The following is a 20094-nucleotide window of genomic DNA, read 5'->3' on the forward strand; positions in this document are numbered from 1 at the left end:
GAAATTTTTAACAATTGGAATACCAAAACAAGCTGCAGTGTTCTTCAGTGTTAGTAGCTGTTAACTATTAAATATTTTATTTTTACTTTTTTATATTTTGTTGTGATTCTGAAGGGTTAATTTACTACAGTGACACTGTGAGGGAATGACAGAACATGCTGGGGACTAATTTAAAAACATTTGGGTGGAAGTTATTTTAAAAGAATTAAATTTAAGAATTTTAGTATTATATAATTCACATTATTTTGAAATGAAAAATAGAAAAATTGAACTTACTGTTTGCTTAGAAATAATTTTTTGGTTATTTTTTTTTACTAACTGCAGGGACAAGTGAGAGAATGAGTTTCGCACATTGGATGTATACAGGATGAGGACTGCTGATGGCCTTTGAAAAAAGTGAGAAAGGTGACAAATTTGAAAACAAAGGTGACTAAAAGGTGATAAAAAAGTAACTAAAAGGTGACCAAAAGCAATTTCTTATGAACTCAAAAAACAGAAAAGAAATATCCCTTTTTACTGACTTTTACCAAAATAGCCTATATGCTTTTTGTAAAGATTTCTTCAGTTTCACTTTCAATAGATGTTTTAATTTTTTCCATTTTCTTATATCATCCGACTTTTGTCGGATGTCTTTTCATTCATAAGCTCATTACCTTTTTGCATTGAAAAAGGCGTTCCCTGTAACGCCGAAAGACATGTCTGCTGTAATTGGCAAATTTGTGCTTTTTTTAACGTTGTTTTCCTTACTTTACTGTTCAGCACAAAGGTATTTACTTATTACAATATTTTATTGTTCGTTGCAGTTCTTTTTTGTCTTTGCCATTGGTAGTTTCATCAAAGCTCAAAGTATAATAGGATAAACATGCTTCTTTTAACATACATTCCCGAAAATAAGGAGCAAGTCCATCTGTAGAAGGGATAGAAAGACTGGTTCTGCTCATAGGGTGCAATTGCAAGCGATTAAAAAAATTCCCTGATTTCCAGTAGCATAGCTATTTTTCTTAAACAACATGGTGGGAGGGGGCATATTTAAGGCTATTTTTTAATTAATTTACTGTTAAAGCTATATTCAGATACTTTTCAAAGATTTATTTTTAAAAAAAAAATCCTAAGACGCGCTTCAAGAAAGGTGAGAAAGATGACAAAAGTTGCAAAAGGTGACTAAAAGTAACCAAATTTTCAAAAGGTGACTAAAGGTGAGAAAGGTGACTGACTCCTCGGCCTGGATGTATATAAAATGTATTTAAAACAAAATATAAAAACTTTGCTTTTATTATCTTGTGAAAAAAATTCCAAAAGTAGTTAAACCCCACAAAATGTGCCAGTCATAAAATATTGTTAAATTATAATGAGGACATGAAAAATGGCTCTTTTTGAGAGAATGACCCATATATGGAGAATGTAGAGTCCCCTTCCAGCTTTCTGACTTCCTTTTATAGAAAAATGAGGCAATGGAAATCAAACCCTTGTATATGCAGAGAGGCAAAAAAATCAAAGCAAGTTTAAACAAAAACATTTTTATTTTTGAATCATTAAAACAAGCTTCAAACGGCAATTTTATTTTTTATAGTCATGTACGGAAATATAGAAAAAATTAACTATATTTTTAATCATGAACTTCAAACTAATGACTTAGGAAATATACTTATAAAAAACAAATTATGTACAACATTTATATAAAGATATATAGCACTATACATTTTTTACATACACACAATGCAAAATAAAAAATTATTTTATAATTTTTACAATAATTTTGGAAATAGCTAAAATAATACATTTAGGTCCAATTAACACAAATCAGTACTTAATGGAACATACAAGAATAAGGAAGGAATGTGTAAAATATGCATTTGAGATTTCTTAATAACAATACTTTTCTAAAATGTTTTATGAGCTCCTCCTATAATTAAAACTTCTGAAATAAGATACTAAAGATTTCTCAAGAGAATACAGAGATACTATTCACTTCAATACATAACAAATTTACAACCTCTATATAGATTTTCGTTATTATGAAAAAATATACTATGATTAAAATATACATAACTTTTTTTAATGACTTAAATGTCTGTACTTTTGTCTTCACTGAAAAATTACTCGTGCTCTACGCAAAAAGTAAATAAATTTAAACCATTAAATAGATTTTTTTTAATGAATTATTATTAAAAGTTACATAAGATTTTTTATGGCTTAAATGTCAATACTTTAGCATACAAAGAATACCTTTCCTTATTTACACACCATAGTTAAATGATTGTAGTTAGGTTAGCAAACAATTTTTCAGGATCCCAATTCAAGCAATATTTTAAAGGTGATTTTCTCCAACATAAGCTACACAAGCTGAGTATAAGCAATGTATAACTTGCTTAAATGCAGCTTTAGGAATATTAGGGAACAAAAGTATAAGGCATTAAAACAGCATTTGAGTACAGACCCGAAAAAATTCATCACTCACCGTTTGGTTTAATTTATTATTGCAAATATAAGCTTAGTTTTGAGATGCAGCTTGTGATCATATTGCTACACATGAAACTTTAATCAATAAGGTTTATTTAGAAGTTCAAGTGCAAAACTAAGGTACAAATCTTGTTTTCACAAAGAGAAATACAGAAAGAAGTATTCAATTCAGTGGCAGATTTATTAGGGGGGCGGTGGGGCTGACCGTAATTTTGTAAAACCAATAATATAGAATTGAAGGAATTACTAGCTATCGCTACTAATTTCAATCAAGTAAATTCCAAAAATTTGTTTTAAAGTTTAGACAGTTAGTGTAGTCGAGGATGGACAGCGTTACCCACTTTTTAATTTGAACCCAAGCTCACCCCCCCCCCCTTTTTTTAACTTTAATAATGTTTATATTTCTATATATGTCTTTCAACCTTTTTCTTCCATGAACTACACTATACTGGTATGATAATACATTTTGCAACGACTTAGAACAGTGGTTTCCAATCCTGGGGGGATAGCCCCGAAGGGGAGATTTAACACTTCAAGAGGGCGATAAGTTCGTGAGGGGCGATAGGGTGCAAGTAGTATTACAGGATCGGGGGGGGGGGGGGCAATTGATTCCCCCCCCTACATGACAAGTTTGAGGGGAGAAATATAACTTTTACGGTTTTCAACTGCCATCCCCTTGAGTAGACTGTAAATCTGCCAGACTCAATTTTACCAATACAACTGCAATTACACTAAATAAATATTAATAAAATTATTCTCAAGCTTCAAGTTTTTTGTTAACTTGCATGATTTTAAATACTCTTACAATTAATAGAATAAATTCATAACAGAACAGATGACGACTTAATTCTTTATTTATTTTATTGTTTTTTTTCCCTTGTATAGTGAAGAATATACTGAAATGAGTTTCAATTTTTAAAAATACAGTTAAGTCTCAGTAACTAGACACAACAATGGAAGGTAAGTACTGGAGCACATATCGAGCAGAATTTCAGCTAATAAATATTCATAGGTGGGGAGGGGAGAGAGTATGGGGTAAATGGAAACTGCTCATTTATTCCCCATGAGGTTGATGTAGGTAGATGATTGCACCATACACATTAAGTTTAGAAACTTAAGAATGCTCTACACCAACAATACTCAATCTGAGGCCTGTAGGTCGCATACAACCCACTGATTCCTCCAAATTTAATATAAAATCATACAAAAATCAAATTAAGCGCTGAACTTTATGTTAACACACACATCGCACACACACAAATGTAATTTGCATCAAATCTTTTTACAAAAATAGGAAGAAAGAAAAATTATGTTGCTTCCATTTATTTCAGAGTTTGTTTTTTTTTTTTTTTTTTTGAGCAAAATGCAATCTAAATTGTACATTAAAAACAGCTGAGAAGATTAAATTCATACATAGATGTTTTAAGTAACCTTCCACATGACAAGTAAAATTTTTTCAAACCACTTATTTTGCATCTGTGTGTCGGGGAGGGACATGGTCAAGGCAAAGGTGGTTCCAGGACATGTAATCAAGTGGGAAAATAGCCTTTAAAAGTTGTGTTTATTATGTTGTTTGCAAAAATTAATCAACAATGTATTTAAAAAATGCATATCAAATAATTATTTTAATATATTAGTTCATTAATATTTGATAACTAATTTATATTTCATCGGAATTATTTATTAGGAGCTCAAAAAATAAAGAGGACTTGTACGCTTTTACGGTCTATAACACTTGATACAGTGTTTATTACATGTTTGCAATTACAAATGCATGCATCAGGGGCTTTTAGAATAACTTTCACCTAAATAAGTGAAAATAGTCACAGTTAAAAAGTAATCTACGCTCACCACCTCAAAAAATAAATTAATATTCTTAAAGGCTTACTTTATTAAAATCTACAAAATTAAGCATGTAATCAAAAATATGATGCAAGTGCAAAACTAAGGTACAAATCTTGTTTTCACAAAGAGAAATACAGAAAGAAGTATTCAATTCAGTGGCAGATTTATTAGGGGGGCGGTGGGGCTGACCGTAATTTTGTAAAACCAATAATATAGAATTGAAGGAATTACTAGCTATCGCTACTAATTTCAATCAAGTAAATTCCAAAAATTTGTTTTAAAGTTTAGACAGTTAGTGTAGTCGAGGATGGACAGCGTTACCCACTTTTTAATTTGAACCCAAGCTCACCCCCCCCCCTTTTTTTAACTTTAATAATGTTTATATTTCTATATGTGTCTTTCAACCTTTTTCTTCCATGAACTACACTATACTGGTATGATAATACATTTTGCAACGACTTAGAACAGTGGTTTCCAATCCTGGGGGGATAGCCCCGAAGGGGAGATTTAACACTTCAAGAGGGCGATAAGTTCGTGAGGGGCGATAGGGTGCAAGTAGTATTACAGGATCGGGGGGGGGGCAATTGATTCCCCCCCTACATGACAAGTTTGAGGGGAGAAATATAACTTTTACGGTTTTCAACTGCCATCCCCTTGAGTAGACTGTAAATCTGCCAGACTCAATTTTACCAATACAACTGCAATTACACTAAATAAATATTAATAAAATTATTCTCAAGCTTCAAGTTTTTTGTTAACTTGCATGTACTCATTTTAAAGTGATAAAATTAGCATATTTTTTTGTTACAGGCTATAATTTAAACCAATACTTGACAGTTTTCTAATTTTTTCCGTAAAAAGTTACTTGAGGGAACATTATTACTAAATTTAAGAAACTGCTGGAAGTACCAAAGATGATCAATCAAGCCTTAAAAATATATCTTTTCATGATGCAGCTACTGCTGAACGACTTTTAATTTCAATTCACGTCACGCAAACTTTGTTTCAGTTATTTTTACCCAGCAATCAATTTTCACCTTACTAAAATTAAGTTGAATAGAGAATTTCCCATCTAATTTCTCATTCACCCAGTGCAGCAATTGTTTTGTTTACCAATATGCACTCTCTCTCACACACACAAAATTTGAAACCACTCCTTAAATATAAATTATAAACACTGAATATTAACAATTTGATTCCGATAATAATTTCAAGAGATGTAAATTGAATATTTTTTTTTATTTTCATAGGAAAAGAAAAAGTTAACAGATTTGCTGTTTATTTTCAAATGACTTATGCAGTTTTACACATAAACAAAACCTCAATGCAAAAATTTGAAAGTGCTTGCCACTTCCTTACATAAACAAAATATAAACCAGAATGTTTGACTTAAGAAGATTTAGCACATTTAAGAGTGCTTACTGAGCACTCAAGCAATTGCACACTAAATACAGAAAGAAAAGAAAAAAGTTTTCAGATCAAGGTTTCAAATAATGTAAATGATTCAAGATATCATGTCAGTGTGTGTTTGATTAAATGTAGATTTCCCATAATTAGATTTTCACAAGACGTGAAGTCAACCAACAAGACGAAAGAATGTGGGCATCAAAATTTTGAACTGCATTAAAAATCAAAATATTTTTTCCATAATGTGAAAACTACAATTGGTTTAGGAAGAAGGGGGAAAATCCTATAATACATATTTAAAAATGACTAATTCCTTTAAAATGGATAAATTTTCTTTCTTATCAAGAATTTCTGTGTTTTGATCTAGATCTTCCAGCATAAAAGTAAAATTTAATATAATTCTCAAAAAAATAAATAAATAAATAAAATAAGAAAAAAGAAAGGATTTGAAGTAAAACATTGATAAAAATAACTTGCATTATTTGACTTAAGATGCTTAACCCCTTCTGCACTAGTGAAGTGCCTGTCATTTGTCTGTCAAAAATATCTCAAATATACATCCTAGACAATATACATGACATGGTAAGTTCCTATATGGAAGATATGAGTGTTTGGTTTACAGTAGATTAATTGCTCTCTGGTACTGCATGGTGCAAAATCGCATTTTATTTTTTGACTGCAGTTTTTGAAAAATGGATTCAATCTAAAAACTAGCCCAACTTTCATGAGAATTATGCTTGTTTTTCAAATGATTTACAATATTATTAGTAATAACGTTGTAATTATTTTATTTCATTAATGTCTTATAATCAACTATCACTCATTTTTCATGTATTACCTTAAAAGAAATTAAATATAGATAACTCCAATTTTAGTATTTCCAACTTTGCACACATGGTATTAGGGAAGCATTCTACTGCACTCAACTAGCAATGAATTGGGTTAATAGCATTTGTGCAGAACAAATGGCAGCAATTTTTTCACTAAAACGTACTTAATTTGAAATTTGAAATTAGAGTATGCCTGAGTTTAAGGTTTTATTACTATATTTATAGTCAAAACTACTTTTATGAAAATAACTTATGATTTCGAAAATTTGAAAAAAGAACGAACACATCAGCGATGTTTACAATTACACATTGATTTATGCTTTTGCGTACTAGCCTATTCAATTCAGTCTCAGAGGAAATTATTCATGAAGTGCCACAGAAGAGGTAAATCTAATATAAATGACTATAGGGAATAATATAGATTCTCTTCAGATTTTCAGTGGAAAGAATTGGTTACCATTTTTTCTCTTTATGGAATATGTTTACAAAACTTTACATCTTCATGGCTTAATATCAAATTTATTATAAAAATAACTCCAAATTGCAAGCATTTTTTTCCCCTTTAAATTTAACAATTAACTGTCATGCAATTCTTAACTTACATTAGAAGATAAAGGACATTCTTAGGAAATGGCACAGTTATAAACTAAAGCACTTGGAGTAGTTCAAAAGTATCCAATTAAAATTGTGCAGCTTACAATCTTGTCAATGCTGTAGAAAAACTTCGATTTGAAGCATCAGAATTACAGTGTACTAAACAGGTCCTTCGATGCTGCTAACTTTCATTGTGAAGTAATAAATTGCACGAATAAAAAACAAAATTGACAGAAGAAAAGCACCTGAAAAGAAATGGCAATATTATTTTTAAATACCAAAACGGAAAACACATCCACAAGCAACCACAAGCAAACTTAAAATTTGGAGCCATAAGTTGAAAATTTAAACAAGTAAAATCATTTAAAAAAATACTTGTAAAATCTTATTTTAAGATTAAAGAAAGAACAAAATGAACCCCAAGGTGCACCATACAGAATTTTTGAGTTTTCTGAGATAAGACAAAGTCTATGTCTTCATTTTTGATATTGTTAGAATACAAACTAAAATGCTTTAAACTTATGAAGAAATACTAATTTTAGGTCTCTCTGACTGCATCTTGCTAAAACTGTTTCAAAAACCATATTTTTTTTAAAATGCACATTACAAACCTGCATGTAAATAAAAGTTCACATATGGCTTTTTAATTTCTTTTCAACCATAGATTCTTTTTTTTTTTTTTTTTTCCTTTTTACTTTCAAAAATTTACACAACGTTGGTCAATAAAACAATTTACCAATTCAAACACTAGAAAAAAAATCAGGGGTGTCCTGTCTTTTAAAAAAAGAGAAAAAATGAGTGGAGATTGGGAAAAGTGCAAATTTTGTTGTTGAATATGTTAAGATAAGCAGTCAGAGGATCAATACCGTAAAAGAATTTAATTATTAAATCATTCCAGATTCTAACAATAATTTAATGGTTAGAGTTGAATTTCTGATGAAAAAATGAAACAGTATTAAAATCTGCAAATTACACACTAAGCACAGGGGTCTGTCCAGGATTTTTTACAGGGTCCGTTTTTTATGAAAAGTAAAATAATTTTGTGAAAAATGAATTAATTTTGTGAAAAATCAAATAATTTTGCAAAAAAAAAAAAATGTTAAATCGAAATTTTAGAATTTAGAGCGGGCACAAACTGCATAATTTAAACTTAAAGTAGAGTATTTTCCTCTTCTATGTTGAGAATATCATTCTGGGGTGTTTTTCTAGTATTTGGCGGGGGGGGGGGGGGCATTGCTCCCTTAAGTTGCAATATTTATCTACCATTCTACATTATGTTAAATTATACTAATAATATTTCTGTACAGCATTTAAAATAATTGTAACAAAATAAATAAATAAATAAAATTCAGACGAGGGGTTTAAGCATTTAACTTTTTGACCAAAGACACTCTTAAAAAGCACAGAATTTTGTTTAAAACTTATAAATTCCGTGATTTTAACAAAAATAAAAGGAGATTTTATTTGTTTACTTTTTAACAAAGCATATTAAACATCAAAAATTCAAAAAATCGGATTCCCACAGCGGATGCAAAAGATCGCAATTCTCAAAGTGAAGGCATTAAAGGTATAAAAACGGCTTGTAAAAGAAATATTTTTGATAAAATTATTTTTAAATTGCATTTTAGAGTCCTACGATAAACATATCATTAATATCTGTGGACACAGTTGAAGCAAAAATAAAATTAAACCATCAATTCAGCATTTTAATTTTTGACTCATAAAGAAAATGGAATTTTGCTTTAAAAACTTGAAATGCGTGTTCTAACAAAAGTAGAGACTTTTCATTTATTTGCATCCTAATAAAGCGAAGTTAGCTTGAAAAAAGAACAAAATATGATTCTTATATCGGATGTTAAAAGATTGTATTTTTCAAAATGTAGACATTTCAAGAAAAAAAAAAAGGCAAGTAAAACAGTTTATTAAAAGGCAAGTTAATCATCCTTGTTAGCATCGAAAAAACAAACCTATATAATTTTCTCCCAAAATAACAGTTAAACATCGCATAGCAACATAAAAACGCAAATATTGACAAGCTGGTAAAATGATGAGAATATTTTCTATTCAAGTCATTATAAAGGTTTAACGCCAGACGGTAAATGGCAATAATTTTGAAGTTGGTAACCCTATCTGAAGCGATCATATTTTTCCCCAACCCTTGCTATCCCTTTGCAGTTCTAAGTTCATTTCACAGATATATATTATTATAATTATTGTTCATTAAATCATGAGCGGGGGGGGGGGGAGTGCTTACCAACGCATTTTCAGAAAAGTTTACAACAAAGCTGCTAATTAGCTGTGATAAAGCAAACAAAATTATTTAAGACTAAACTTATTTTCAGCTGTTAATTTCTTTCCAAGAAACAAACAACAAGCATTATATTTATTTGGCAGTAGCAATTATTTATCGCTTGAAGGAGCATCAGAGCATCACAAGAGTGACAATTTTTTTTTTTTTTTTTTTGCAAAATTAGCAGATTTTGTGTAAGCTGATCCTTTTTAATTTGACTTCAAAAAAGGTTCCAAAAATTATCATTTTTATCCACGGAAATATGCGTTATTTTGCTTTCAGATTTGCTCTTTCAATAAACTACTCGTGAAAGATTCGTTCTTGTTTATCAGAATTTTGTGAAGGGTCCGTTTTGGTTGATCGGGATTTTGTGAAAGGTCCGTTTTGGTTGATCGGATTTTTGTGAAGGGTCCGTTAACGGACCCAAATATCCTCTGGCCAGACCCCTGAAGCAGGCATTCTTCCCTATTGACTGAATAAAAAAATTACTTTTTGAAAACAAGCTGTCCTTTACTTACCAGTATATACAACTATTATTCCTCCATTTTGTTTTACTGTGAATATTGTTCCTAACTAAAAACAGGAAAAAAAGTTGAAATTAGAATTCATGGATACACTCATTGTTCATTATTAAAGAATGCTAAAATAAACTTGAAAAAAAACTTCTCAAATGTTTATGTTTTGAAAATCATAAGACATATTGAGAAACATATACAAACAGAAGGAATGAATCCAGAAGGTCATAAGCATAGATCTTTAAAAGGGATAGATAGGCCCTTCTCCTACAGCGCAGCGCATTTCGCCCGGAGAAAGTGGGGTCATCATGATTCTTCCGAGAATCACGTGATCAAGGGACATCGTGTCTCCCTCTTCTCGGGCAGCAGTGATATAACGATATAACAATGCGAAGCGTCGTTAAAAGTCCAGGATTGTCTGAAGATTTTCATTATACTTATGTGAGAAATCTCTATATGTGTGAATCTGAGATTTTCTAGCGAAAGAGGATTTGATGAATTTTATTAAAAAATAAAGACATAGTGAGTAACAGAAATCTTTCTTTCTGCGAAAGGCAAAAAAAAAGTCCCCATGCAGAGTTGAAATTAAGAATATTTTAAGCAATTTACTGTAGATGGCGAGCATTATATTAAATCACTAAAAACAAGCGATGGAAAATTAGTTATAGTATGTCCGCGAAAAATTGAAATTTTAGGTTTTTCTAATTTTTATGAAAAGTGTGCTGGGAACATATGAAAAGTATATAGGTGCGTAATGACTTATAAGCTTACTCAGGATCACCTTGAAACTTTTTTCAGTGCAATCAGGTTATGAGGGGGGATTCAACAATAATCGTCTGACAATTTCGAAGTGCGAAAAAAAGATTATTCATTCATACGGAAATTTAAAGAGTCCAGTTCTTCAAATTGCCTGATTTTGAACACCTTCAAATGCTAAGATTAAATTTGAAGCGTAACAAAAATTCTTTGAAAGAAAGCCTAAGAGTTCTACCGATTCCTTTGACGACGATTTGGAAAATTCAGAAATCATCTCAATTAACATGACGTAGTTAATTAATGATGTTTCTGACTATGCTGGATTTTTTGTCCGGCAAGTGCACTCTGTTGTGAACTGCGACGACTGCAACACAGTCTTAACTACAACAAATCAAAAAATAGACCTAATAAAATTTAAGAATTTTAAGACACATTCATGTATTGCAAGATTGCAGCCATTGAAATATGTACATTTGTGAAGAACAACTGAGCAAAAATGTGAAAAAGTTTCGGGAGTAAAACATAAAAATATAATGTTACTCATGAGACCACAAAAGTTATGAGAAAAATTTCGAATTCCGTTTTTCTAAGTTTAAATAAGCATATGTTGGAAACAGAAGCAGCAGATTTTCTTGTTAAAAAGTTTATAAAATTAATCGTTACTAAATATTTAAGCGTTAGAATGTATCGCGCAGTCAATTCAAACAATGAAAATAATTCACAAAGACCAATAAGTAGGAAAGTATCAAAATTAATATTGTTAAGGGACAATAATCACTAGTTTTCTTCACCCTCAAGTTTAAATTGTCAAAATTATCATATTCTGTGGACGAAAAAAAAAAGAAGAAAAGAAAAATATGGGAGGGGGCGGAAGTCAAATGACCATTCATGTAGTTTATAATTGCAAATGAATTTATTTTCTGAGTACTTAAAAAAAACAGAAAACACTGAAGTTGCTTAAAAATTAGGAACAAACCAAAGTTATTGGTGTGGCTAATATAGTGTTGGTGCGAAACGCATGCGAATGTTAGAATATTATTTAATTGAGTTGATATTCGATACTATTTACATTTGTATTTCTAATTGGTTTATGGTTTTAGATAGGGTTTTATGTTAAATTGTTGCACTGGCTTCAAAAGTTATGGGAAAAAGCACGCATTGAAACTATTTATCTGTATTTGAAAAATTTGATTGAAATAAAAGAAAATTTATAAGATTAATTTTTGTTTAAGATTTTTGAAGACGTCTATTTCTACTCAGTATTTAAAGCAATTGAAAACCGGTTTAAATAGCTTGTGCGCCTGCTTCAAAAGTTATGATTGGAAAAATATCTAATGAACCATTCCATGAAAAACTGTCATTTTGTCCCGCATTTCATTAAAAAGTAATAACTTAAAAAGGTAACAAAGAACATTTTTTGCAAAAGTACAACAAATACATTTGCGATATCTTAATGAAAAAAGTGTTACCTTTTTTAATTATTACTTTTAGTGAAAAATATGAGGTGTTACGTGAGGGACAGAGTGTTCCCTTTTTCTTTAATATTGGGTAAAATGCTTTAATTTAACCCATACTTAAAGGGGGGTTTAACCCTTAAAGCATTCAACCCATGGGTTAAATGCTTTAATTTCCCTTAATTGTGCAAATGATCGCGGAGCAAAGTAATTCTCTTCGATAAGGAAAACAGTTTCTTGTGAGGGGTGTCCCTTGATCACGTGATGTCCAACGGGGGATGTTGACGCGCGCTCTGAGGAGAAAAGTGGGGAGAAGGCACATCTATTCTATTTTAAGATTTATGGTCATAAGGTCAAGACCACCTTTCATGTTACCAAAGGCAGCCTTAAACTAGGTTTTGAGGACTTAATTTGGAGAAATTCCCGGAGGACACTCCTAAGCCCCCCCCCCCTTATTATTTAATATTACACTTAGAGGAGGCTAAGGGGTACAACAGCAATGGTGCCCGGATGGAAAAGGGATCCGGTATGATAAAAGTGAATTAAGAAACTTTTTTCATGTACAGTACCGCTCAATAATTTCAATGCACCAATGAAAAAAATGGAAAAGCGTGCAAAAAATGTTTTAGATGTGTTAAGTTTTACGCAATGAGCATTTTATTTCAACAAAACACAGTTCTGGGATAAATCTTAATCACATTCTGTAGGGATAAAGAAATTATTTCCTTTTAATTATTTAGAAAAATGGAAAAAGGGTAAAAAGGGCAATATTTAGGAGAAGACGGAATAAAACAACATAAATACACAAATATTTGGGTTTGACAGGACACTCAATAACATAGATATATTTTCAATGCCATCACTGTTTGACAAAACTTTGCTCACAAAAGCAAGACTACCCCATTGCATTAATATTGCATTTAAATTTACCAGTGTTGTATTTTAAACATCTATATTTCTTTATTTTTAAAGAATTATTAATTGCACTAAAATTATCAATACTCTTAATACAATCATAATAATAAATAAATATGCTGGATAAAAATTATTTTATATGAATTATGACATTGATTTTGTAACACAAATAATTGGATTGGAACTACAGGATAACTTTTACAAAGTTGTACTGTAAAAATTGACGAGGGTTGCAAAACTATTTATGAGAAAGGGGAACCCTGATACCAAAACTGTGGAGCCACTGTGTTATACCGTTAAAAAAGTGTCCTTTTTGCTGCTAAGAAATAAGCTTATGAAGAAAAATACATCTCAGGCAAGTCAAAAAGTTCATTATTGAAAAAACTTTTCAGTTTTGAAGGCTCCCATCTGACTGAAGGCTCTATGCATGTCCATATGGCATTCAGACACTAATTATATGTATTCTTGTTTGTTACCATATAGATATTTCAAATGATTTTTTTTTTAATGCAGTTATAAAAAAACATTCAGAATTCAGTTTATACTAAAATAGAGTAGCTTTGTTTTTTGCTTCTTTTTACAAAGAAAAGGAAGTATTGTATTTGCGAAACAAAATTGCACTCAAAAATCGATCTTAATTTCCATTTTACTCACCCCCCGAATAAATATTGAGTTTTTTTTCAACTCGACCACATGTGGATAAGTGCCTAAGAATATATAGACACGCGAAATATCCATTTTGACAATTCCCGAGTTAATTACTAGGAGTTTTTTCATGATGTCTGTATGCACGTATGTATGTTGCATAACTCATGAACGGTATGTCCTAGAAAATTGAAATTTGGTACGTAGACTCCTAGTGGGGTCTAGTTGCGCACCTCCCCTTTTGGTTGCATTCAGGTGTTTCTAAAAGGGTCTTTTGCCCTTTTTTGGTGGGAAATCATTGTTAATTTTGATGTAAACTCAAGTGGTGTTATAATTTGGCTAACACTTGGCAATATATCACCAGTCTTTTGGTCGCCAAATTTTGTTGCCAACTTAGCGAAAAATTTAGCGATTTTTTTTTTAAATCTGTTTTCAATTTGGCCATTGTTGGTGATATTTAGAGAGTAAACTATTGAATCACACTACAATTGCTAATAATAGGAAAATTACATTAAATTGTCATACATTTACATAACATAACAACATACAATTACATAAAGGAAGTCATGTGATGCACAACATCAGCTCGTTTAATACAAGATTGCAATGAAATCAAATAGTTAAAATGCCCCCCCCCCCAATGGTTTTTGTTGATTGTCCTTCAATCCAAGATGTCTGCAGATTTTTGTACACACAAACTGAGAGCTTATTTTTAACGTTTTTTCATATTTTTAATTTTTGGTACAAAGCTATTTTCTTTTTCTTTTTTCAAAGGAATATTCAAACTTGTCTTGGTACAGGAGGGGAGAAGACAATTTACAAGCAAATTTTCACCAAATCCTTTTGCAATTGGTGATGCAGCATATACTCCTTGTTTACTTTAGCAGGCAATGTGTTCATAATTTTTCCTGTTTTATTTTATTCAAAGCACAATGAATATTCACTTCAAATTCTTCTTTGTGTAAAAACAACTCAACCCATCACCAAAGCTAGGCGCACACAAGCACGCCATACATGCATACATTTGCAGTAGATATGTGCATCGTCCGATAACAGTAAATCAATATCAATATAAAACAATGAAAGGGTGCGTAAATTAATGAAGTTCCGTTTTTGCATTTATGGATACCTGATCGAAAGCAAAAAGCCTCTTTTTATAAAAAATTTTGCCAACTCACTGTATATTGATCTTTCTAACAGCAGATAGTTTTGAGTTGTGTGCACAGATACTTGATATTTTTATTCTAGTATGCACATCACACACTTAAAATCCCTTGACTACAGTTAAGAGAAATAAAATAATTGATACAAACAAAGAAATAAATGAAACATTTAATATCAAAATACTTGGAAATAGTTTTTGTATGAATGGTTCAAATTAAATGCATAATAACGAATCTTTTGCACATTTAAATGTCGTCCAACTAGTTCATTGGCAAATTGTAAAATTAGACCCTCAGTGCTTGAACAGTGTATAACATATAACTAAATATTCTAAAACTCTCAATCTTCATTATGGTTTTCAGTAACTTTATCACAGTAACATCAAAACTAAGTCTTGAAGTACGGAAATTGTAGATAAATCCCCAAGTTTTTATCAAGTTGTCACACCTCATCTTCATTTCAAGAGATTGCCTATTTTTAATTGCAAACTTCTTTAAACTGTCTTTATGAAGGAATTCTTATAGTCTATCTGTTAAATAACTGGGCCTGTGTAATGTCTATTTCAGTGAATGACGGTTCATCAAGTGCTTGCCAATAGTAGACCTAAAAAGGCAATTATTTTCACAATTTGACAAAAATAAGAAAATAAATATATGTGCAATAAAAATAATGAGGATGACATTTTTTAAAAGTTCATTGAGTGATTAAATCTAGCATCCATTTGGGTGAAATTGCTGCCACTCTTTTTGATACCACCACCATGGTAAATAAAGCCCAAACACAGCATTTTAAAATTCTAAATGGTTTCATACAACAGCACAAATTTTTATTTGAAAATTTTCCACATGAACTCTAAAAGAAAAACACTAATCTCAAAATTATAATCAAGCGCTAGGTTACCAATGCCATCAAATTTAAATTTTGTTTGAAAATCTTTTTTTCACTACCTAACGGAAAAAAAGTGAAGAAACCTAAAAAAATATTATGATGCATTTGGCACAAAGAGATTATTTTTTTTTTAGGTTAACATTTAAGTATATTTTTGCTTCATATAAAGACTATGCATGAAAAATAATTACAATTCTACAAATAAGTAGGATTAATAAAAACTTACAACAAATATATAATTACAGATGTTTAAAAAATCAACAATTCAAAATAACTCCAATTATTTTCAGACATGCTTATGTGAAACATCATTTCTTCACTTATTTTATACAACAGCCTCTTCCTTTTTATGCAGCATGTCAGTTGAAGTTCACAATTAAAAGCCCGGGGTTAGAAATTACAATTTTATTCAAGGAAGCACAATGACACATGGGTATGTTTTCTAGGCACAAAAATGGAAAGATAAGTGTTATATTTTGCAAATCAAATTACATGAAATTATAAATAAAATCCACTAAATAGAAACAAAACTGTTTGGGAACAGATTTTGAAATTTTAAAATTTTGAATTCATTTCTATTCTTTGCCATTAATTAAGAATCACAATAGCAATGAGTGGGGGAAGAAACTGCTTTCGGGTACAAATTTGATCCCCACAGGGTTCATACTCTATTTGGATGAAAAATTCCATGACTTTTCCAAGACTTTTTCATGACTTCATTGAAAACTTTCATAACCTCATTACATGAAGAGAATAGCACTATTTAATCTCAAACTTAGTAATATTTTGAAATGAGCATTAGCAAAACGTCTAGTATATGAATGCCACAGCCTCATTGAAGCACTTACTTGTAATGGAAAAAATATAAGTGCACACTTAAAAAACTAAACTATTCTTATTTGTCTTTATCGTATAAATTTTTGTAAAGTAAAAATGCAGTGAAACAAATATGATGCTGCTTAAATGTCTGATATTTTTTTTTAAATGTGCAGAATGATATTGAATGGGACAAAGGTCATCACTAAGTTTCAATAAATTTGCTTCAAAAGTTACCTTTTAGTGTCAACAGTGCATTTAATCATCCACGTAACTTGATAGTATTTTGGTTCTTTAAAGTAAAGCCACATAGTTTAGTTCTTTTTATGTTTTTAAACCAGATCTTTTTTGAAAAAAACATTCACTAATGAATCAATCTTCTGATTCAAAAGTATATTTGTTTTGTTTACAAATTTGCATATTTTCAAATGCATATAAATTAATAGGCTCAGAAATTCCAGAACATGTTTAATTCTTGACATTGAACGTAGTAGTGGGTCGCATGGATTAGTTTTGCATGCCGTATGTTGGAATTGGGAACTACTGTTTTAGAACATTAGAATTCCTCTATTTCTGTATTCTATCGCCTGACTTAAGATCTTTATTTTCTAAAACATTCAACAAATTAAGATAAACTCTGATAAATTTAATAATAAAGTCCTTACGAGTGATGGAATCAAACTTGCATGCAATTGAATTGCTTTTTTTTTGAGTGGGCGTGGCAAAACTAAGAACATGAAATTTTGCTACTACAGAATATGAAACATAAGAAGTGTTGAAAATAACAGAAAATTCAAAATAAGTCCAGGCAATAAAATCACATCTCAAAAAATGGCAAGCAGCTGCGACAGAAGTGGATGCAATGAGATTTCAAAATTCAGATTTGATTTTTGGAACGTTAAATTTTCCACTTTCAATAGCTTTTATGTACTATACTGTTAAATCACTCAAGATTTCTAATGCTCTTTTAGCTACTGTTCCTTTCTCTTTGTCCAAGACATTTTTCCATGACTTGAAATAAATTTTCATGACTTTCATTGAAAATTTCAATTTTCCATGACTTTTCCAGGTCTGAAATTCTGTTATTTTTTTTCCATGACTTTCCAGGATTTCCATGACCCGTACGAACCCTGTCCCCAGGTTTAGAAATGAGGTAGTTAAATTAAAGTATTTAACCAAAAAATAATTTAAAATACAATATGAATGTTTATTTTGAACACTGCAAAAGCAGTAGGCATAGCATAATCTATTGTTTTAAAAGTCTAAAACTATACAAAAAATTCAAAACCAAAAATTATGAAACTAAAAAAAATTGTTAATCTAACTGATGAAAAAAATAAAAAATATTTTTAGACAGTTACTGGATAAAAGTTTTCACCAATTATTGTCAAGAACTTTGTCAGAAAGGTATTTTTGACACAACACTTAAAAGTTGGGCATGCCAAGTGTCAAGAACCTGCCAATTGATATTTACTAGCTGTCAAAAACTTTGACAACCTTGTGTATAACCAAAATATCTGTTTACCGTCTTTATGAATTAGTGCTTTCTTGGGTAAATGATATACTGTTTTGCTACTTCAAACTAAATTTAGCATGTATTTACCACGACATACACACATAACATTCAAAATTAGTTTTTACCGCTGTGATTTAATCTGATCGTTGTCAAAACAATGTGAGGGAGGCCTAGCTGAAATGCCTGCCCCAGGCCCAATACTGTCATGATCGGACTCTAGTTAGAGTTTTGAGATTTTTTTTTTTTTGTTGAAAGATTTTTTACAGAAATTTATATATACATATAGATATCAGTGTACAATTAAGTGCTGGTAGTAAATCAATTTTTCTAATCTATCTCAAAAATACATTTCATAATCAATGCAGAAAATACATAGGTTAAAATTAGATTATGAGTAAACCATTAACGAACAAAATCAGTTTTCTGACAAAAGGGAAACAAATGTGAATGATACTGCATTGATCTTCAAAAGCTAAGACAAAAAAAAAACTTAAATATTAAATTGCATACCGTTACTCCTAAGCCTATTGCTAACATAATAATGGCTATAATAGAGAATATAATTCCTCTACTTCTGGAGAACTGCCTGCCGACAGATGATCTGAAAATGAAAAAAAAAATGTTAACAGCATGTATTTAAAATATTAAACTTGGACTGACATCAGATAACTAGAGTATGACAGGATTCATACACAACTTTTAAAGGCAAAATTCATCACTTTTTAAAGAATCTTTAAATACTTTTATAAAATTACAAAACAAATAAGAACTTAAACACAGAAATACAAATGATATATGCTTGGAAATTTAATTAAAATTTTATAATTTTGTTAAAAAAAAGGGAAATATAAGTAGCACTAAGCACCAATGTAGCACTTTTACCAAAACATCTGCAAGTAATCCAACAAAAGCATAAACCAATTTAGTCTCATAGTTAATCACAAATCATCTTCAATATTGCACTACTATTAAAACTTTCATCACAACAAGTTTCACAAACACTTGCTACTGAACATCCTGACAGTTGTAGATCTGCGCTCAGAATAATAACAACAATATATAGACAACTTTCTGCTATTTTCTGGAAAAAGACCCATACCCCATTAAGTATTTTTTTAATGCTCTAATGAGCATTAAAAAAATATTTCGAAATATGAAAGCAAGAAAGAAAAATAATAAACATAAATTAAATTAAGAAAGAGGAAATTTTAAAATCACCAACAAAATTTGAAAGTTTTTCAAATTAAATTTCATTGTCAACAAAAATGCACTCAAAACTCAGATTCCCGATTTGGCACTACTTCTGTAGATATTTAATAATAAATCATACATTTTTATGAACATTTAAATAAAATTAATAATATCATGTACAAATATCAAAATCTAAATAGTCATCAGTTTCTAAATTTTTGCAAAAGTAGAAAGATTCTAATAACAAACTTTGAATTTATTTCATTATCAACACTTTGAGGCAGAAAAAAAACTTACACTTTGCGACAATGAGGACATCTTGCAAGAGCATTCGTTAAGGTATTGAACTACAAAATAAAACATATAACATTTATTAGACAACAATCATATTTGACTGACATCAAGTTTGAAAGAATTGATGCAGAATTTTTAAAAAAGTATTCAAGTAGTAAATGACAGTGATTTTAAATACTCTTACAATTAATAGAATAAATTCATAACAGAACAGATGACGACTTAATTCTTTATTTATTTTATTGTTTTTTTTCCCTTGCATAGTGAAGAATATACTGAAATGAGTTTCAATTTTTAAAAATACAGTTAAGTCTCAGTAACTAGACACAACAATGGAAAATAAGTACTGGAGCACATATCGAGCAGAATTTCAGCTAATAAATATTCATAGGTGGGGAGGGGAGAGAGTATGGGGTAAATGGAAACTGCTCATTTATTCCCCATGAGGTTGATGTAGGTAGATGATTGCACCATACACATTAAGTTTAGAAACTTAAGAATGCTCTACACCAAC

General features: G+C 30.3%; 1 long non-coding RNA gene across 1 annotated transcript; it reads right to left on the reverse strand.

The window, feature by feature from the left end:
• Positions 1 to 5433: 5433 nt before the first annotated feature.
• On the reverse strand, positions 5434 to 19633 carry LOC129220019 (uncharacterized). The gene is made up of 4 exons (XR_008580445.1): positions 19584 to 19633; positions 18606 to 18696; positions 9945 to 9999; positions 5434 to 7381 (listed from the first exon to the last, which is right to left on the reverse strand). It is a non-coding gene; the product is annotated as an uncharacterized LOC129220019 (long non-coding RNA).
• Positions 19634 to 20094: the final 461 nt, after the last annotated feature.

The sequence above is a fragment of the Uloborus diversus genome, chromosome 4 (assembly GCF_026930045.1).
Source record: "Uloborus diversus isolate 005 chromosome 4, Udiv.v.3.1, whole genome shotgun sequence".
NCBI lineage: Eukaryota > Metazoa > Arthropoda > Arachnida > Araneae > Uloboridae > Uloborus > Uloborus diversus.